The 22,521-nt window shown below is 38.5% G+C and overlaps 1 protein-coding gene across 1 annotated transcript in view; it reads left to right on the plus strand.

Moving 5' to 3' along the window:
• TMTC2 (transmembrane O-mannosyltransferase targeting cadherins 2) overlaps positions 1-22,521 on the plus strand; it is a 251,891-nt gene that overhangs the window by 109,101 nt on the left and 120,269 nt on the right. The gene's annotated exons all lie outside the window — the stretch shown is intronic.

Raw genomic sequence — 22,521 nt, forward strand, 5'->3', positions numbered from 1 at the left:
GCTTCTGTGACATTTAATCACCAAAATCTTGTTTTTCTCCTTGACAATAAAATACAGAATTCCCATAGCAACAAAATCTTTAAAGTGAGTGTAGGGGCATATTGAGCTAATAAAGGCAATGAGGGAACAGGGGAAAAGAGGGGCTAGAATTGTATCGAGTCTCTGTAAATTCTTTCTCTCCCAGAAAACAGGACTTTGGGGGTTATGGATAAATTTTTTTGCATGTTTTAGTCTGCATGTTTTAAAAGTATCCTGGGCAATTTGTACTACTGTAGAGCACAATGAAGCTTGCGTCAACAGCAGTGTTTATTTAGTAGGGATTGTGAGATTACAGTTTATTTTTAAAATGCACATTTATTGTAGCTCTATCTCTTACTTAGAGACTTTTCTCCTTAAAAGACGTTATTAGAAGTGGCAAAACACTACCACAAAATAGCTCTCATGAGTTTTAAAATGGAAGCAGTGCCAATTTTTTTAACTTTAGGTCTTGTTTCTTTGGGCTACTTTATATATAGGATTTTTGACTTCTTGTAATTCCAAGTCTGTGGAAATTAGCAATTTCTTAGAGTGATTTTTTTTGTTTGTTTAAATCATTAAATTTTTTTACCTCTTCTGACCTGAGCTGTTAACCAAGAACTTGATATGAAGAGTATACTGTAAGACAGCACTTGTGAGCAGACTGCACTTGTGGCAGACTACGTGATCTCTAAACAGTCCCACTTTTTAGCTGCAGTTACACTTTTGGTATTATATGTAATCCAAATTAAAAAAATAAAAAACAAACACAGAAGTGCAATCTGTCTCTGTTAATATTTTAATTATTGTTTTGGTAGCTCTGTGTTGTTATATTTTGAAGACAGGTAATTTCTAAACACAACTTTAAACCCCACGCCTCTTGAGTCCATGAATTTTCAATCTAGTATTCTGGTTTCACTCCATCATAGACCATGATGTATATAGTACTATATTAGCTCTAGGTTCTTGCCAGTAAGTGTTTCTACCTTGGCACTGCCCCGCTCGTGATATGGTGTGTTGTCAGCAATCTGTGATTGTACAGTTAGCAAAAAGGTTGATGTGTCCTTGTGCTCTCAGGTTGGTCTCCAAGGCTCTGCAGTACCCAGATGGCTCCTCTGTGCTCTGATAATCCAATAATAACTCCTGCCATCATCAGGAGAACTAATGAAGATACAGGTGTCAGTGCAGCTTCTTTAGTAACATCTGCTTATTCCTATTTGTGACTGCAAATCTGTATCCAGTAAGGAAGTGATATATCTATATAATAGCTACATGGCATATATCAGTTATAGCCTGGTTTCCTACTAGAAATAAATTCAGTCTGAAATGCTAATCTTATTTGGAAGCAGCGATGATTTCGTAGTTTATTAATGAGGACAGTGCTCTTTCACGTAGTCCTTAATGCTCAGTGTTTTTAGCTTCAGGTCTATACCAGTCCTAATTAAAGTGCTTCTTCCCCCCTGCCCCACCTATATTTGAATAGGATGCCTGCTTAGAAACAGCTCTTTGGACTAGCTGCCTGAAGTGTAAGGAAGAAGGGAAGGAAGAAGTAATGATGACAAAAATGAAGAACCGAATGAAAATCTGAATATGCAATAGGGAAGCCCAAATTTTAGAATCTGTGCAGGCTAACTGTTCCTATAGTAATCAGCAGAGCAGTTCTTATAAGCCGGAAGATGCAGCACCTGTCTGCTATCCTTATTGTGGGCACTGTTTGTGCGTTTTCTTAGTTTTGGGAGACTAATGAAATGTGAAATTTTATAAAATCTTACTTGATATGTGCCCTTGCATTCAGTGGCACTTGGTGGCTAGCAGCCAGCATACTGCCTTATTAGGGTAATAAATTCATGTTTTAATACAGTTACTTGTTTCACTTGTAGTGTAGCAGACAGCTTCAGACCCTCAGGGGAGGTTTTGTCAGATGGTCTGCTTTGCTCTGTCATCCTCTGGGCTTGGTTGCAGTATTTTGGTTAAATGTACATTACTGTGATACACAAACAATTAGAAATACTTAGATTTGTTTTTAAAAAAGGTATTCAAAATCTTAAAACATATATGTCTGGAAACTCACTGTAGACTTAACCTTTTTGTGAGTCCCAAAGCCATGAAGCCATGCGGCTTGGCATCAGCAGACTTCTTCCAGGCCTGTCAACATGAAGAGGCACAGAAAATTGGCTCAGAAATGTTTTTGTTAAAAATTGTAGAACTGCATTTTAAAATAATATGTATTTGCATCTTGAATTATAGCATAGCTTAAGTTTTTGTTGAATCCTTCTAAGAAACTCAATTTTCTGTGCGTTAAAGGAAATAAGTAAATTGTTTTCAATACCCCCTCCCCCCCGATGCCACTGTTGGTGCTTGTGGAAATTTAAATGCCTCATGTTTTTCTACATAGGTTTTTGGTAATCTGATATGTTCTGTCATTAGCTGGCTGGTACAGCTATGAGAATTACATAGTCTCTTGCAGAAGTACAGACTCCTTATGAAAGCTTAGTTAAATGTAAATGTCCAGTTCACATTATTACAACTTCAGCACTTCTGCACTTGAATGTTACATCCTCATTCTGTGTGCTGTCCTTAAGAGTAAAAGCCATGTATTTTTAACATGAGACTGTTGACTTTTTCTGGGTGCAGTGTCCTGTGAAGATCTTACTGAACCATGAAGCTGGGCTGCATGATCAAAAGCTCCTGCTTTGGTTTCTGTGTTTTGGGTTGTTTTTAATTTATGTATGTATATATTTGTTTATTTATTTATTGATATATTTGATGATCAACTAGAGCCACCTTTATGATATGGTTAAGCCATTATGGGTACAACTCTACTTGTATGTGGGTAATAGTGAGGCTCTTTCTCGCTGTGGAAATAGTTTGAAATCTAGTTCTGATGCAACTAATGCTAAACTTCTTTTTTTATGAATGAACAAACTTGTTTTCAAGATAATAGGGGGGAGGGGAGCATCATTCCATCCCAACACACCCAGTCAGTTGCCAGCACCTATAATAAATACTCTGAGCAATGTAGTAGTATTCTAGCTACTCCAGCCACTGAACTGGCTTCATTTGGAGCTCGGAGCAGATGCCTCTATACAAATGCCCGTAGCATGGGGAATAAACAAGAGGAATTAGAGATGTGGGCACATCTACAGGGCTATGATATAATAGGCATCACTGAAACATGGTGGGATGGCTCCTTTGACTGGAGTGTTGGAATGGAGGGTTATAGGCTTTTTAGAAAAGACAGGCCCGGTAGGAGGGGAGGGGGAGTTGCCCTTTATGTTAGGGATAGGCTGGAGAGTATGGAGCTCTGTCTGGGGACAGGTGATCAGTTAACAGAAAGTTTGTGGGTCAGGGTTAAGGGGAAATCGGTGATGGGACACATTACTGTGGGGATATGTTACAGAGCACCTGATCAAGAGGAACCTGTGGATGAAGAACTCTACAGACAAATAGGAAAAGCCTCACACTCACAGGCCCTTGTTCTCATGGGGGACTTAAACCACCCTGACATCTGCTGGGGCAAAGGTACGGCCTGGCACAAGCAATCCAGGAGGTTTCTCGATTGTGTGGAAGACAACTTCCTTCTGCAAGCAATAAAGGAGCCGATGAGGAGAGGTGCCCTGCTTGACCTTGGGCTCACCAACAGGGAAGGGCTTGTTGCAAATGTGACTCTCCGGAGAAGTCTTGGATGCAGTGATCACGAGATGGTCGAATTTGAGGTCCTCAAGACAGTGAGAAGAGCGTGCAGTAAGCTCACTGCCCTGGACTTCAAGAGAGCAAACTTTGGGCTCTTCAGGAACCTGCTTAGCAAGGTTCCATGGGATATAGCCCTAGAGGGCAAGGGGGCCAAGACTCTTGGTTAACATTCAAGGATCACCTGCTACAAGCTCAGGAGTGTTGCATCCCGACCAGAAGGAAGTGCAGCAGGAGGGGCGCGAGACCTCCTTGGATGGATAAGGAGCTGCTGAGAAAAATTCACAGGAAAAAAAGAGGCTTATAAAAGGTGGAAACAAGGACAGGTGGCCTGGGATGAATACAGGGATGTTGTCAGGGTAGTTAGGGACCAAGTTAGGAAAGCTAAGGCCCAACTGGAGCTAAACTTGGCAAGGGATGTTAAAGATAATAGGAAGGGATTTTATAGGTATGTGGTGGCTAAAAAACAGACTAAGGCCAATGTAGGCCCCCTCCGGAAACTTTAGGGAGAACTGGCTACACAGGACTTGGATAAGACTGAGGTTCTGAATGGCTTCTTTGCCTCGGTCTCCACTGGCAAAGGCTCTGACCACAGCACCCGAGTCTTGGAAGGCGGACGCAGGGACAGTGAAAACCTAGACCTTGGGCCCACTGTACAAGAGGATCAGGTTCGAGACCATCTTAAGAACCTGAATGTACACAAGTCCATGGGACCTGATGAAATCCATCCGCGGGTCCTGAAGGAGCTGGCAAATGAAGTTGCAAAGCCACTGGCCATCATATTTGAAAAATCGTGGCAGTCAGGTGAAGTTCCTGATGACTGGAAAAAGGGAAATATAACCCCCATTTTCAAGAAGGGGAAAATGGATGACCCAAGGAATTACAGACCAGTCAGTCTCACCTCTGTGCCTGGCAAAATCTTGGAGCAGATTCTCTTGGAAGGCATTCTAGGGCACATGAAAAACAACAAGGTGCTTGGTGACAGCCAGCATGGCTTCCCTGAGGGGAAAATCCTGCCTGACTGATTTGGTGGCCTTCTATGACGGGGCTACAAAAGTGATGGACAGGGGTGGAGCACCTGGAGGAATGACAGAGTTGACGTCATCTACCTGGACTTGTGCAAAGCGTTTGACACTGTCCCACATGACATCATTGTCTCTAAATTGGAGTGTCATCAATTTGATAGGTGGACCACTCGGTGGATAAAGAACTGGCTGGATGGTCACACTCAAAGAGTTGTGGTCAACGGTTCAATGTCCGGCTGGAGATCAGTAACAAGTGGTGTCCCTCAGGGATCAGTGTTGGGACCGGTGTTGTTTAATATCTTTGTCGCTGACTTGGAGAATGGAATTGAGTGCACCCTCAGCAAGTTTGCCAATGACACCAAGCTGTGTGGTTCTGTTGATACGCTGGAGGGAAGGAATGCCATCCAGAGGGACCTTGACACGCTTGTGAGGTGGGCTGATGCCAACCTCATGAAGTTTAACCATGCCAAGTGCAAGGTCCTACACCTGGGTGGGAGCAATCCCAAGCACAGCTACAGATGGGCAGAGAAGTGATTCAGAGCAGCCCTGAGGAGAAGGTCTTGGGGGTGTGGGTGAATGAGAAAATGAACAAGAGCCGGCTGCAGTGTGCACTTGCAGCCCAGAAAGCCAACCGTATCCTGGACTGCATCAAAAGGAGTGTGACCAGCAGGTTGAAGGAGGTGATCCTGCCCCTCTACTCTGCTCTCGTGAGACCTCACTTGGAGTATTGTGTGCAGTTCTGATGTCCTCAACATAAAAAGGACATGGTACTGTTAGAACAAGTCCAGAGGAGGGCCATGAGGGTGATCAGGGGACTGGAGCACCTCCCATATGAAGATAGGCTGAGAAAGTTGGGGCTGTTCAGCCTGGAGAAGAGAAGGCTGCATGGAGACCTCATAGCAGCCTTCCAGTATCTGAAGGGGGCCTATAGGGATGCTGGGGAGGGACTATTCATTAGGGACTGTAGTAATAGGACAAGGGGTAACGGGTTAAAACTTAAACAGCAGAGGTTTAGAGTGGATCTAAGGAAGAAATTCTTTCCTGTTAGGGTGGTGAGGTACTGGAATGGGTTTCCCAGGTAGGTATTGAATGCTCCATCCCTGGCAGTGTTCAAGACCAGGTTGGATGAAGCCTTGGGTGATACGGTTTAGTGTGAGGTGTCCCTGCCCATGGCAGGGGGGTTGGAACTAGATGATCTTGAGGTCCTTTCCAATCCTAACTATTCTATGATTCTGTAATGCTAGTTCTTAGTCAAGATTTGTTTCACAAATTTTGCTCTGGTCGCTATTTGACCATGTTTTCTTGATATGTAGACCACAAATGACTAGGCCTGAAGAAGGCATATCTAGAGATACTCCCCCAGAAATGGGAGACTGGTTAAACAAGATCTAAATTCTGAAAGAATTAGTAAAAAGGCTTTTTGTTTTCTGACAAGATAATGCATGTTTTTCAAAATCCACCTGCAACAAAGTTATCTTGATATTTTTCGGGTTATTAGAGAAATAGCAGAAAAGGGAAAGATGACCGTTTTTTTCTGTCGTACAGAGAGAAAATCTTTCATGGGGAACTATTACGTCCTTTGGATGTTAAAAAATTCGGCAGTGGGTAATACGCTTAAATAAATCCTTAATATTTACCTACAGCGCCTTCAAATAGGAAGTGTTAGTGCAGCTATGGCTGCTACTGAAGCTTGGCTAATAAATTTCCACATTAAGCATGCTGTTTGGGAGCCCACTTGGCACAAAGGGCTTGCCATCTGAAGTTAACAGCAGCAATCGACTTTAAAGGATTATTGTTCCCCTAGAAGATTTCTCCAATATCCAAGTGTGGGATTATTGTACATATACCTTAGTCTGGAGTTGAGGTTTGTTTTATAAGCTTTATCCCCATCTCTAAAAAGCTGTGATGTTTTTCCAAGCATGCACAAAAAATTATTTGAGTGAAGTTCACATTGAAATGCTTGATTCAGAGTCGGAATTCCTGAAAATTGCTGAATCACACTTAATCTGCTTTAGCCTATTTGAACTGCCTGTCAGGGACATCCAGATTTGATATGTTGCAGAAAAGAATGCAAGATTGTCGTAGGGCTGCTTAAATATAAGATTGAGTAAGTGATTGGGAATACCAGGGTTGTGAGACATGATTTTGTGCCAAGAAGCATTTTCTCATGAAATTAACAAGTGCTTTTAATAACAAACAACGTAACTTTTGTAAAAAGAAAATAAAATACATGGGCAGATAAGCCTTTCAGAGGAAACTCAAGGGCAGTGAAAACTAGAATGATTTAATGGCTGCCAAAGAGAGTGAAGTGAGAGAGACTGTTAGCAATGGAGAAGGGGAAGAATTTCATTAGAGGCAATGAGAAGGGTCTGAAAAAGACCCCCAAGCCCACCCCACCCAAAGCCAGGATACAGACATAGTTGCTAAAATAGTTTTCTAAGAATAACAATCTACTTCAAGCAGCTGGGAAACAAGGAAGATCATACATGAATATAATCCTATTTTTTTGTTTATAAAGATGGTAAAGTAAAACAAGATGACGGAGAGAATGGAATGTAATAAGAAAAATATGGATTCATAATGTCATTGAATCTTGAGTTCATTGTTTACAGCTCAGGGTTTAATGTTTTAGTTTCACAATTGGTAGAAGTCATACTATTCAGAAAGGAATGTGTATACATTCATATTTTGGTATGCATTCATTTAGTATGTAGATTGTACACTGTTCTAGTAGTAAGCTTCAGAAGGTTCATCCTACCTAGAAATTCTGAATTTTAAAATGTAAATAATTCAATTTAAAAATACGCAAATTCTTTCTAGTAGTTTAAAAAATTGGTTGTGAAAAGTTCAAATCCTGTACTTTTCATATGTTTCTTATCAATTTTGATTTAAAAGTATGTATTGGTTAAGACTGTTACCATGTAGACCAAAACCTGGGTAGCTGACAGGCAAACCAGAGGGCTAAATTACTTTGTCTCAAATAACTGAGATGTTAGAGACTTATATTTGGTTCTGTTCTATTCTATGTCTTTGTAAATATTTACAAGAATTCCTGAAATGCATTAAGGAAATTTGTAGAAGATTTTTGAAATTAAAGGACTCAAGTATACCACAAGTGAAAGGAGATAAAACAAATGACAGCTCTGTAACAGAGGTAATCTTTCTGGGTCATCTGAAACATTTCCAGATGGCTCAGTATTATTTTATCTCTATGTTGCCCTTTTATTACAGCAGAGCATCTGAAAAGGGTGCTTTGTTTTGTTTTGGCCTACTGAACTCAACCTCTGTGCCTCTGTGCACCTTGCCCATCTGCTGTGATTTTTTAGTTGCCAAGTGTTTTTTTTTAGTAGGCGCTCTGTTGTGTCAAGTATATGTTTGGAACTGGAAGAGGGGACCTAAACTTAATGATATGAAATTTCAAAGTGGCTTTAAGAGATTAGAGTGAATTTGCTTGCAAGAAATGATAATCTAAAACTAATGACCACAGATGTTCACTCAGGTAAAAGAAATAATTACCAGACCTAAAGTTAGGATACAGCTTTGCCCTTCCTACCAAGTGTGCTTATAGTATTAACTATTACTTCAGAAGAGTGCCATTGGGATTGACTCAGAGAGGGTTTAGAGTTCTGTAATTTATGAGGATATAAGTAACCATTTAGGAACTATTACCAAAAATGGATTAGAAATGTGGATATCAGAATTTGTTTTAAAATATGCTAGCTAATGCAGTGGATTTGTTTGAAAAAAAGCCAGCTGTGTAAAGAAATTTTGGGTGGTGTTACAAAATACAAACCAGATGTTAGGAGAAGAATAATCTGAAGATGCTAATCGTGAAAGAGTGTCCTATGACATCTTCATCTAAAGATGAAGATCAGGGAATTCAAGCTGAATGTCTGTGTGCTGCAGCAGGAGAGATGCCTCTATTGAAATAAATTCGGCAGACTATGTCATTCTACCATAATGAGGGAATGAAGTTATTCCTTGTTATATATTTTAATATTTGAAAGCCAAAACTTATTCAGAATTTTCTCCACATGAGATAATTATGGGTAAAAAATGTTAGAAACCAGACAAGCAGCAGAAAGTTGGGGGATAAATGCATTGATTTTATTGTTTTTTATTTTTTAATTTTTTTAAATAAAGGAAGCAAAAAAATAGGTAAATTCAGCAAAATGAGGACTGGAAGTTGAATGTTAATTTTTAATAAGTGAATAATAAACATATAATGCTTGAAACTACTTTGTCATGTCCTATAACAAAGAATGAGCCTTCCTTGTAACTGATTGTGGGAATATTTCTTTAAGCTAAAGTTGGAATGAACACAGCCAGATTGGAAAAGTTTATAATCAGGAAGTAAAAGGTAGATAAATTATGGAAGTGGAATGTGTTATTAATTCACAGTGAATTGCCTGATATTTTAAGATCTTGTCTTTCTCTTCATGCTTTGCCCAATGTAACACAATTTATAAAAACGTAAATCTTCAGAAGAGAGGAGAAAATGTAAGTTGGCTGTATAAGCTCATTGGCAACACAGGTCAGTCCAGACCCTGCCATAACAACACCAGGAAGAGGAACTTCCATTCAACTCTTTTTGCAAAATAGCCCTTTGCTTTAGCAGAACAGTGTCATACACACCAAATCTAAATATAATTAATTTATACATACCAAGAAAGTAAATTTGACTTAGGAGACTTACAGTAAAAGCATAAAACAGTTGCTGTCATATTAGCTCTGTCCTAAGGACACATCCATTTATTATTGTTTTAATGTGATCAGTAGTAACCTAAAGGTGAAAATTTCAAAGTCGTTACTAAATATATAATCTTTAATATTCTAGCAAGAGAATCAAGTAGCAAAAAAGTTGAACCTGAAAGACCTCTAATTGTCCATGCATCTCCATCAACCATGCTAAAGAGACACTTTAGCTAGAGATGGAGTGATCTGCATGGCTGTAGGTCTACTAGAAATTTTTATTATGAAGAAGAATTTTAAATTGCATTTAACCAATCTTTCTTTTTATTGTTAACTTTGTTTAGATGAATGTTAAACAGCAACTGATGAAAAAGCTTAAACATCTGACTGATAGCATATTTTTTGTGTTCATGGGATAAGCAGAAGAGCTTTTAGCATATATTAGTTTTTTACTGTCTATCTCTGGAAAATACCAACCTCTCAGAAGGTTATGCTGTCATGTCTCTCCCCTGTCAAGTAAACTGTCATTAAAATATGTGTGTGAAGTACTAGGGAGTCTTCACTCCTCCACCCTTTAAACCTAAAAAGGAAAATCTCTTTGTTCCAAGTTAGTGAATGTTATGGTATTTTTTCACAGAAAGCTAATGTCCCCTGCTTTCTGTTTATGAACTATTTTACATATGATGCCACTTACAACCAAACTTGTCAGTTTGAAGGTAAGTATTAATGAAAGTTGATCAGCCAGTATATTTATAATGGAGTCTTCAGATCCCAGGGTGCCTCTCAGTTATTAAGCAAGGATAAAGCTTGTTGAGATCCAGATCGCTGAGATGGCTTAGGGAAAAGCCTGTAGGAAAAGATAAGTCTTAAAGCTGACAGTTTTAGCGTTTAATCCGTAACTGCTAGTAGCACATTCCAGGCATGAATCAGGGAAGTACCACCTCATCAGCCCAGAGCTGTAGGGTGTAACATAGCATCTGTCACAACCATGACCTAAAGTACTGCAGGAACCAAGGAAATGGGCTAGTTCACCAGCATTGTCCCTTGTGTGGAGGGGCAAAGGGAAAACACATTTTGGTTACTTCACCAAAATCAGAAATGAAGATCTGATGCCAAGTACTAGAAATAGATAGTTTGTTATGAAGCAGAGAAATAGAAATATATTCAAATCTGTGTCTCCCAGTTACAGGTGGCTAGCACAGCCATTATTTCTTCTGTGGGTATTTCTTTTATAATTCTTCAAGTTTTATTTTGTGCTCCAGATGGTATTTTGTTTCAGAACTCTTCCTGATAATACTTGAACCTCAGCAGTTTTAGCCATCTTGGCATTAGCTTCTTCCCCCCCTTCAACAAAAAAACATTGATACTTTCCTCCCAGTATCCTCCTAAATGGCTTCAACAAGTAGGTGCTACTTCCAAACTTATTTCTAGAGTTTATAATGCAGCTATAAAAATTGTCTAGGTCAAAATTTAGCATGCAGCATGAAGTATGATTCTTTGGAAAGTGACAAAAAAACAGGTTTAATATTCTTAAAGTATAGATATGAAATCAGCAAGTTTTAGGTCACAAGTTTTTTTTTTTTTTTTAGCAAGTTAACAATCTTTGGCTGGTGGTGTATCAGAAAGTACTAGTGGTGTTTTAGTGTAGGTTTATTTTAAAAGAGGCCCAGCTTATATTACCATGCTTGGTATTTCTGTCCACCTTACTACTCATTTACTTTTCTTTCTCTGTCAAATTCTCTCTCCTTGACTGACAGACACTATGTTCTCAAAGGTGGAACACTTACAAGCTTCATTAAAATTGGACTCAGAATGGAGAAAAGGCATCAAGTTGCCCTGAGAGAAAAATAACTCAGGAGCACCTTGTTAGACACCAAAAAATCCAAGTAGCAGCAACGTGTTCTGAATTCTGAAAAATTGCATTGTATTGTGTTGAATCTTGTCTTGGGAGGTGCATTCAGTGGAAAGTAAATTTTGTCAGTGCTAATGCTTGCAAACTAATTGTGTGTGGCTTAAAATCTTTGTTGTTCTTTTTTTCTCACTCTTCTAGATACACATAAGCTTTTAACTTTTATGTACTATTGATATGTGTTCCTACTTCTAGGTGCTATCAGGCAGAAGCAGAAAGGTAATCTGTAGGAACATCTGAATTCGAAACATAATTTTCTTTCCATCATCATCACTTACACGGCAGCTTTTGTGGAATTATAGTCACTGAGGTTGGAACGATCTTTAAGAATATCAAGTAAACATTATGTAGCACTGTATGATCCGATATGAAAACCCTTCCTCATTCAAAATATTCAGAAACAAATAATAAAATGAGATTTGTCAGAAGGTGTGTCTGATTTTGAGAACAGAGCATAATGTATGATTCTTTGGGAGGTGACAGAACCCCCAGTTTTGGTATTATTAAAGTATAGATATAGAATTAACAGGTTTTAGTGCCCAAAAGATTTTTAGCATGTTAACACTCTTCAGATGGTGTTTTATCAGAAACTAGAGTTTTTAAGAACTCAGAATGTGTTGCTGCTACTTGGATTTTTGGTGTCTAACAAGGTGCTCCTGATTTATTTTTCTTTCAGGGCAACTTGATGTCTCTTCTCTCTTCTGAATCCAATTTTAATGAAGCTTGTAAGTGCTTCACCTTTGAAAACAGTGTCCATCAGTCAAGGAGAGAGATTTCAGTCTGTTTTTTGTTTCATTTTGTTTTTTTTTTTTTGTTAAGGAAACACTGGGAAAGGATAGTTACCAAACTAGTCCTTTCCCTATAGGCCTGTGTCCGCTGTGACCAATGACACATTATCTTCTCTTGTCATTTTGCTTTCCCTTGCTTTTTGTGGTGGGAATTCCAAAATACTAGTCTGTGCACAGTTTTTAGGAGAGTCTGAGTGGTGTGCATGTACAAAAAAGTTCATTTTAATACAGGCTGAAGACAAATGTTCATCAATTAGCTGAAAGATTCTCCAGTTTGTAGTCAAAGTTTTAATTTACAGTAACTATTAAAAATGTTCTTTAGGTTTTCTAGTATTTATTAATTGCTGTCAAGGAATGATACTTCATCTTTTGTTTGATACTGAATCACTTAGTCTTTCAGTTTTGCCCATCTGCTTGAAAATGTTGCCACGAAGGTAATTGCCAAATGTTTTTTTCCCCCTCTCTTTTTGTTCCCTCCTTATTTAAGATATAATCTCTTTGGCTTCATGATCAAAGTTCTCAATCCCTTATAGGTTTTCTAAAGTTACTTCAGAGCTTTCAAAGAATATTTGTTTCTTTTTTTGCTTTAAGGATAAAATCAATAGTTGTAGTTGTAGAAAATGGTTTTATTGTATATCCCTGGGAAATACCAGCCTCTCAGGTTGTGCTGTCATGACTCTCCCCTGTCAAATAAATTGTCATAAAAATATGTTGAAAATAGTCTGCAACAATTTAAGTGCTTTAATGTTTAAAATGATAAAAATACCTTCCCCTTTTTTATGTATGTTAAATTTATCAGACTCTTATCAGTTCTGCCAGGTTGTTTGATTAACAGTGACTGTGAAGATAGCAGTGTAAAGATTGGAAATGTCTGTGTCTTTAGCGAAATGCTGTGATTTGCATATAGATCTCATAGTTTATGGAGGAGATAAGTATGCTGTTAAGTGGTTTCTTCATTTGTGCATTATCTGTTTTACTGGCTATTGTAGCAGTATGAAAACCTGCTCTATCTCTGTATTTCTGTTAGCAGGTATTTCAATTCCTCATCAACAGTTCACTGTTCACTGCAACTAAGTTAGTTTGGCACAGTAGAGATTTTAACTTGAAGAGGTGGTCGTTTTCCACCTGGGCAGGCTTCATTGCCTGCTTGCAGATTTGTGGCCTTATGCAGGTCATGTTTGCCCATTTTGCCAGATGTTCAATCCATTAGGTACTTGTACTGAACACTTCATACTTACTTAACAAAAGATTTTATAAAACAGCATGACTGTTAGCCATCTGGGGCCGAGCCAAATTATGAGGAGGTGCCCAAAGTGAAAGGTCAGATTCCATGGGTTTGCTCAGTGCCTCCCCTGCTGCTTCCCCTCTCCTGCTCTCTGGACAAGTGCTACACCTGATAAACCACCCATTATTTCTCACCAGGGTCATGAATGCTGAAAGCCCATCAGGGCATGATTGACAACTTCATGGAAGTGCCTCAGCTGGACCATGATGGCCAAACCAGGCAGAATGCCCACTAGATGTATTTATCTAGGAATTAATACAATTACTGTAATCCATTGGACAAGTTGTCTAATCTTATAGGTTTGCATAGCAGAGAAGAAGGTGTCTGTAAGAATGTCAGCACTGGCAGCATGATTAACACACACCAGTGCTTTTCAGTCACTGTGGAAAACTTGTGTGGGGTCAGGAAATCACTTTCTGAACAGTTTCTGAAAATTAATTGTTAGTATTTTTAGGCTTTCACACAAGACCATATTTCATAAGTGCTTGTCACATGATGTAGAAACAAACATGTATTCCGTGGCTTCAAGTTGTTCATGAAAGTATTTCCCTGAGAGCAGACCGTTACGATAAGGTAGCAAATTTTTTTACAAGCTATTTCTAGTTTGCTGTGCCAAGTAGCATCCAAGATGGACAGGCAAAGGTAAGAAAAGTGGAGGTAATTCCTAAAATAGGTTTTACATTACCATAGATATATATGCTACACTCTGACGCTCGTATTCCTATTTGAACTTTGTTTTCAGGGTAAAATACTGTTAGTTGTCTGTGAACGTTGCTCCGTGACGAAGCACAGTGTACACATCTCTAGGTATAAAGGTGGACCCATCACTGGCCTGGAAATCTTGACCTGTAAGAACAGCTGACTGGTCATGGAGAAAATAGGTGCTGCCTTAGAAAGTACAACTCTTGTAGATATTCAGTAACTTGCAATGTTTGTGTGTCAAATACACATTAACTGTGCCCAGTTTGCTCTTCTGCATCCAGTTTCTTTAGTACGCAGTGGAGGAATATGGGGGAAATTTTAGATCCATTATATGTTTGGGTTAATGATTAGGGCTACGCTGAATTTTTAGTTTTGCTCACATTCTCTAATATCTGTTTGCTATGGGTGAGACTGTTGACAAGTAGTAAAAACAGCAGTTTTTACTGGTAGTGAAAACAGCAGTTAGGCATAGTCAGTAATACTTTTTATTTGTCTGTTTACAGTTCAGACACACAAACCAGTGAATGCTTAGGGAAAGCGGTGAATGCTTAGGGGAAGTTTTTGACTTCAGATAACACAAAGGCAACTAGCCAACCACAAATATCTCCAAGTAGCTTACATCATACTTCATTTGTTTATCCACTCCAAAAGCTAAGCTTGGATTTCTCAAAGCTGTTTTAACCCTCTTTAGGCTCTGCTGGAAACTTTCAGGCTTATCCCTAATGTTAATGAAACAGCGAAGGTAGTTAATTCACAAGAGGACATGAGTTTGTGTAAGCTGGTAGTTATTGTTATGTGGAAACTATCATGGTTGTCTGAAGAACAGTTGGATTTATTCAGCCAAATAAATTTGCCGTTGCAATGGGAAAAAGAAAAACAAGCAAAACCACTGAAAACCCCCAAATCTATGAAAAATTATGCAGTCTCTTTATGTGTTGTGGAGATTGTCTATATGTCTAGCAGGATGGGAGAGTGCTTAAATAGTTATTTTAGCAGTGCATCCAGCCAAGTTTCTGCCAAGGAGTATGATTATGTATGAGCATGCTCTCTCTGCCTTCAGTATCTGAAATTTTTCTCCAGTCTGAACAAGGACAGTTTATCAAAAATGTCACTGCTTTAAACACCTCATCTTTAGTCTGCTTACCGGCTCATTTGTCTTCAGGCTTACCTCAGGCAGTGTTGTTTCGCTGTCACACAGGTGCCTTGCAAAGCTCCTCCTGCTTTGCCTTGCTTACTGCACCCCTGCCTTGGTCTTCCCTTACTCCCTACCAATGTGCAACCAAAAGTGGTGTCCCAGCCAGCTGCTAAAGAGGGAGTTTTCAGGTGGGACAGCTGGTGGGACTGGTGAAAAGAGAAGAGGGGTCTGTATAGCACTGAATAAAGGTGGACAGGGGAGGAACAGCTGAGGCTGACACGAAGGGGCAGGGAGGGAAAGTGGAGTTTGCTGGAGCAAGCTTTTAGCTACTGTTTCTGCTTCAGTGCCGCAAGCACAACAGGTCTTGGGCGCAGGTTCCCGAACCGTGTCTTAATCCCATCCATGTTTTGTTCAGTGACATTTCTTCAGAATACCTTTCCTGAAGTGTTTTTCAGTGCTGTTTTTGGTAAAAAGTTTTAGGAGGTATGTGGAGGGGCATGTTAGCAAAAAAAGGACATGGGACTAAATAGTGAAAGATTATGTAACAGGGAAGTTAAGGGAAATGTAACTGTAGATAATTATCTAGTAGCTACATTTGTCCTGCCTTGGCACAGTGTTCCAAGACCTTCTACTTTGTGCTTTTGCAACTTTTTTTTTTCCCCTTCTTCACTTGACTAGCTGAGTTTTGTGGTTGCTGTTGGTTGGTTTTGGGTTTGTTTTGTTTTTGCTTAGGGGGTTTGGTTTGCATGCTTTCACAATCTGCACTCCAAAACGCAGTTAATGTGTAAGGGAAAACAAGCATAATTTTGGTTATTTGTTCTTTTCTGAGATTTTCAATAGCATGACCTAGCAGGTATATGCTGGCTCTTTGGGTTGTTCTGTAGAGGCTGAATGGTACACTTCTAAGCCAGATTTTAAGCTGGGACATTATGTTTCAATTACAGTTTTTAGAGGGTATGAAATCACATTGCTGAGTCAAAAGAAACCATTTTTCCTCCCATCTACTTTGCATTGGAGGGAGAAATGTTAGACTGACAAGTTATTTTAATGTGGAGAATTTTGATTAAAGTTCAGAAAGAGCTTGTGTGTTGTTAGTTGGTGTTAACACAGTCACAATGATATGGTCAGGACTGCAAATATCTTTTATTATCTGGAAGCCTAGGAGAGCTCTCTATGGAGAAGACAAAATGAAGTTTCGGAGGATTTAAACCATAGTGTTCCACTCTTCAAAATATATTCTTCACTTGTTTTTACAGATTCATTTTCTTTAGAAATCAATACTCTTTTCATTTATTAAAATGAGCTGAAATGGTCTTCTTTCTTTGATCTTCCTTTTTTGGATTTGTCTCAACCCATCAAAAATGTATAGCACAAAAGAATTGAATAGAATGCTCGTGTAATGACATCTAATATGTTTATATTTGAAAAAAAAACCCGTATTTAAAGTACTAATTCATGTGAATCTGTCCAGATCAAGAACTCAGTCACAGCATAAAGGTTTTTTTTTGACATTTTTAATATTCCTCACGTAAATACATCAAAGCTCAACTATTTCAAGAGCAGCCCAAATTTCTTATGCTTCAAAACACTGATGGGTCTGAAATAAAAACAATGTGCCACTTCTCTGTTTTTTATTGAAGAAAGGATATTTGCAGTGAAAAGGGTCCCTGTGTGTTTGATGCAAGTTACCTTGAACGTTAGCTAGATGGCACTGAAATACGCTTGTGCTGCTGTGTTAAAGTGACTTTTTTGGAGCACAGTCTTTGTTAAATGAAATTTCAGGAATAAAGTGTCTCTTAGCTACCTCTTTTCCTTTTCTAAGTATATACATATCTCTAAGTTTTTATCTGTATATTTTTCTATGCTATGATTTTTGCAAGTCATACTACATTGTTGCATTATTATTTCTTTTCAGAATTTGAAAGTCCACATTTTAACATACAAAGGCTACCCTTTTCTTTCTGACTGATCTGTAAAATAACCTTTTTGGAGGGTAACATACTTAACATTAATGACATTTTAAAATACAAATTCTGCATGAATTGCAATTGTGGGGGAAAAAAAAAAAGAGAAAAATTCCTCTCTGAAAAGCTAGCAAATGTTCCAGCAATACTAACTGCATTGTCAGAAAAGATTAGATACTACTCTACTGGGGGTCAACTGCTGTCTGGCTTTGTAAATGGTTAAGAAATACTCAAAAGACAGGTGAATATTGGCATAATTTATTGCTTTCAGATAGTTTCCAAAAACAGGTAGAAGTGAACAAATTGTAGTATTCAAAAAACAAAGCTCAAGCCCTTCTTCCTCATCTGTCTTCCTTTTCAGGAAACAACTTTGTTGCTGCAGTATTCTTAGACATCCTGCATTGTTCTGTTCTCATCCATATTGACTTAAAGACCCCCTAGTGCACAGTTCTGCTGTCTTATCACCTACCTATATCAAGCTGCCAGTGTTGTCACTCACATTGTTTGAACTAATCCCCTGATATGCTGAACCCCTTGTAAGAAAACAGACATTTCCTTAAAGATCTTTCTATTTTGATTTTTATTATTTTTGTATAGGTGAATTTGGATTCTGCACAGACAGATTGGTTATCGGATTCCTGGCCTCAAAGAAATGGATTAAAAGCAATAATTGAATCTGGTGGGGAAATGGGAGGTCATGTGCATGTGTAGTTAACATCCTACTGACTCATGTTGCAGCCCTGGACTGGAGCAAACCCCTCTGGGACTATACCCTAGCTGCGATCCCAGCAGACAGCCCAGCTATCTGGGCACACTTTTTAATCGCTTCTCTACTTGGTGTTGAGCCAAATTTCCTTCTAAGTTGGTTTTGCTCCTGACCTTAAAGAAATGCTAGATTTTTGCTGCTAGTTGCAGAATGCTCTGTGTTGGTTGATCTTTCCCATTTGGAAACTCAGTTAATGCAAAGAGAAGATGATCTTTCACATTCAGTAAGTTTTCTATCAGAATCTATGACAATTTTTAGAACAAAGGTGAATCTCAGTAAGCAAAGTATAATTTATTGACAGTACTTCCAAGAGGCCCCTGATGCAGTTTCAACTGTTATGTCAGTTTTCTCAGCATTTTAAGCCTTAATTCTTAGGTCAGTGAAGCCATCTCAGGGCCCTGAGGTATGTCCTCTCTGGACCGTTTTCTTAAAGAGAATACACCAATAATTTTTAAATTTTTTTTTTTTTTTTAGGAAACATAATTATTAAAGCAGAATTTCATAAAGAGAACAGATTTGCTGGGTGTTGCATACTCAGATAGTTGTGTTTGAAAGCAGGTTTTGTCCTTGCAAGAATGAGACGTCTTCTTTTTCCCTTGTTTAGATGGATCATTGAGGTGTAGGTCTCTAGAAAAATCTACCTGTTGTCTCTGAGACCTGGTTCCCTATTTTCCTCAAGCCTCTTGTTCTCATTCTCCTGGCTCATTGCTTCCCACAGATTTACGCGTTTCTCCTGCACTGCAGTATTTCTCAGTTTGGTGCTTTCCGAGAGCTCCCACCTCCTTCCCAACATTCCATTTGAACTAGTGTGTAGCTGCCTGGTAAGACAAGCAGTCAACCCAGTGCTTTTCTGACAAGCCACAGCCCTTTAACAAAACATACACATACTGTAAACTGTGAGCAACGAATTATACACTTGTAACATCTGTCCCAGTGAGAATCTCAGCTTTCACAGGAAAAAAAACCCCAACCAAACCAATACACATAGTCCTTATGGTTTTGGCCTGCACTTAAGAATGTAAACCTTTTTAATCTGGGATTCCAGAAAGCAAATAACAAAAATTAATATGAACTGGGTTTTCTATCCTTTGAGTTATTTCCGTGATAAGACTCAAAGGCTGACTGTGGGTTTGACAGGAGTGAGGTTATATCCCCAGCTGTTAATGTTCTTGTCTGAGTGAGGTCTGTTTCAGGAAGTAGGAGGTATGCTTCATAATTTAGCTGTTGGTTTAAACCTCTCTTCATTTTTTATACTTGTAGTATGTGGAAAGTATGTAAATCTTTCATTCAAATGCTTGGGTCAAGATTCAGAGAAAGAGGTAGGGGCACAGCTGATTCTAAACCATCACATTGCTGAAGTTCAAAAGGTAGGTCTTCAGATTCATCCGTCTTCAGGTTCATCTGTCACCTCCAGTTGAGCAGGGTCCCTAGACACCATTGTTACGTCCTTAAGCAGCTGCTTTTAGGCATACATTGACAAGTTCATGTACAGAGTGCTTATAAAGCTTATCCAGGTCTGCATATACCACCCCCCTTTACTTTTGTGCTGTCAGGATTTCAGAGTGCTTCATCCAATTTGTGTGCTAGCACACTAGAACTACACGCTGTAAGCTCTGAGCAATGTGTATGTGCTCAAATAGATATTAAATATTTCCTCGATGAGATACCAGAGCTCAGGTCACCTCCAGAACAACAGACTCAAGTCATGCTTACTCATGCTTGTTGTTGTCAGCTGAGAACTGAATCATTGCATTGCATGCAGAATCGCTTAACTTGGAGAAAAGAAAATATCAGTTTTAGGGAGAGAATATCTGTATAGTCTGGGATCTATTACACATAACAAATACAGATTGATATGTGGAAATTCTAGCTTTCTCTTGAAAAAGAGGGCATTTCCATGGTTCTGGAAAGTTACTGAGCAAAAAAAAGGAAACGACATTGTCTTCTGAAAAGAGGTCCAACTGCTTAAGTCTTCCGTTTGTGAAACTGAGACTGAAGGAAGATTTCTAAGGAACTTGGAGACTAGCCTAGACATAACTTCACCCAGAGTGTTGGTTTCTGTGGAGTCCATGCTTTAAAGCATTTAACTTTCATTTAAGATTCTGATGCTTCCAAGCTGATAAGTGATTAAAACTGGAGTCACTGGAGTTTTCAGCATAGTGAAGTTTTTATCATTTTCATAGTTTTCATCATTTTAATATAAGATACATTAATCTCAGAAATCATCTCAGACAAACAATGCAGCAATACTAAAACAGTTCGTTTCAGAGAAGTGCGAATGTCACTACAGGCTAGTCTTTCCAGGTCAGTTCCTACTTAGATATGTGAATTGTGGAAGATGTAACTTTTCATAACTGGAAAAATGTCAAGGTCCTTTCAGATGGACTCCTGAAAAATTTAGCAGCTGTCATTTCTGTCCCTGCATGTATTTTAGTTAATGGTTTGTATGTTCGTGTGCAGATAAAAAGGAATTTTAATAAAACTTGGAGGTATGTAATTTAAAAACATTGGCTGTTTCAGTCAAATTTTTCATTACTTAAATGAATATTACTAGCCAGATAAATCCATAATGTGTGAGTATTCCTGGTCTTTAAAGGTTATCATCATTTTTTTTCTTTAAGCAAGGTGAAGAAATGTATTTGCTGCATTGATTGGCAAAGTTGAGAAGTACATAAATGATTAACAACTTCTGACTTCTTTGTAGCCTATCTGCTGTCTTGAAAATCAATTACGGTTGGTCCCTTTCTGACATGTCAGGATGCATAACAGTAAAATATCCCGATAGCTTGCCACGATGATTAGTCCTGAGTCAGAATTCTATGCGGAAAAGGAAGTTTGGAATTCATTACATGGAAATTAGTCATGTCCTCATTAGGCAACTGGGAAAAAAAGAACGGAATATAAATCCTTGACATGTCAAAGGATGTATGTGGCACAGCATCTGCGTCACCCACAGAGGGAGGTATATATAGAAATATATATGTGTTTATATATATATGCACTGTTGTCTAAGGGTCTTGGCATTTTGGTATAAATAATATATATAAATAATATATAAATAATAGCAGTCTTCCTGAAGTCTCACTTTTTATTATACCCCTGTATCTCTTATAGTCTCCTCTGAAACTACTTTTTTGGTGACTGCACAGATTTACAGCTTAGTGGGTAGAGAGGAGCTGGCTGCAGAGCTGGCATTAGAAGGTTCTCATCATGTTAAGTATTGTTATACCCACGCAGGGTAGAACACTATATATATACTGTTGTACTCACCCAGAACTGGCAGAGTTTGTGTCTATTTTAAAAAGCCTGAGACCAAACCAAACTGCAATTGCTGACAACCACTCTGACAGCAGATATTTGCAAATTCAAAGACAGGGAGAAGGGATAAAACAGAAGGAAGAGGGGTCATGGAAGAGATTCTCAGACCAAGAAAGTTGTCTTTCTGGTTTTGTTCAAATGTTCAAATTTATTTTAGTTTGTTTTCCTTTACTTTGTGATTTATTTTGAATAGTTCTACTACTGAAGATCTTTGTGCATCCTTCCACTCCATCCCCCATTATTTTTAGATTAATTCCAGTCTCTTTGGGAAAGAGTAAAATCTTTACTGTCTTCTTACTTTAACCTTTTACTGTTTTCATTTACGTCTGTGTTGTTGCTCCTTCCTTCTCTTGGTTTATGATCTTTGTTTCTTTCTTTTATTGCTTTCTCTTGTAAGATTTCCTTCCATTCCCATGTTATTTATAGCTTTTTACCCCATATCTCCCTCTCACTAATGGAAAGCCAGTTTTCTAATATTTCCCTGTTTAACATTATTTTTTTAAAAAGGAAAGGGAATTCTGTGATTTTTTTCCCCATTTCTGTAAGAATTTATTAGATGTGCTGTGTATTAAGAAGAGAGCATACTCTTCATGCCTTTCAGTTTTATTGTATTAAAAGCCTCATTTCTGCTTTGCACACTTGAGCTGAAACCTGTGGAATGATGAAGAGACTTTTTCATGGCAAAAATTGCCTTCACTTCTCTAGACATTTTTCTTCTTTAATAGCAAGCAGGACATGTATAATTGTCATTGTGAGGGTAAAAATATAACAAACTTTATTGGAAGGGGGTAGTATCTTTTATCAGACTAGCTGTCTGTTTTGGACTGTTTTTTCCAATTATGTATGTTAGCTAAGCTGATTGGTCTAATAAAAGATGCTCTCTCCCTTCATACCTCTCCCCACTCATGTAAGAACTGTAAGTTTTTTGTCTTTTTTTTTAATGAGATTCTGGCAAACAAGGTAACTGATGATGGTTAAAACCAGATTAATTCTTTCAAATAAATGTCTTTGTAGTAGAGTGGTAGCTGAAATTGTGGTCAGCTAAAGGCTACAACCCCAGTTTAGCTGGACTTGCTCTGTGTTTGCCTGAATATTTAAAAGATAAAATTCTGGAAGAGTAGGTGATAGACAATATGGGATGGGATGCCATTCAGAGGGACCTGGGAAAGCTTGAGAAGTGGGCCTATGTGAGACTCATGAGGTTCAACAAGGCCAAGGGCAAGGTATTGCAC

The sequence above is a fragment of the Melopsittacus undulatus genome, chromosome 5 (assembly GCF_012275295.1).
Source record: "Melopsittacus undulatus isolate bMelUnd1 chromosome 5, bMelUnd1.mat.Z, whole genome shotgun sequence".
Classification (NCBI taxonomy): Eukaryota; Metazoa; Chordata; class Aves; order Psittaciformes; family Psittaculidae; genus Melopsittacus; species Melopsittacus undulatus.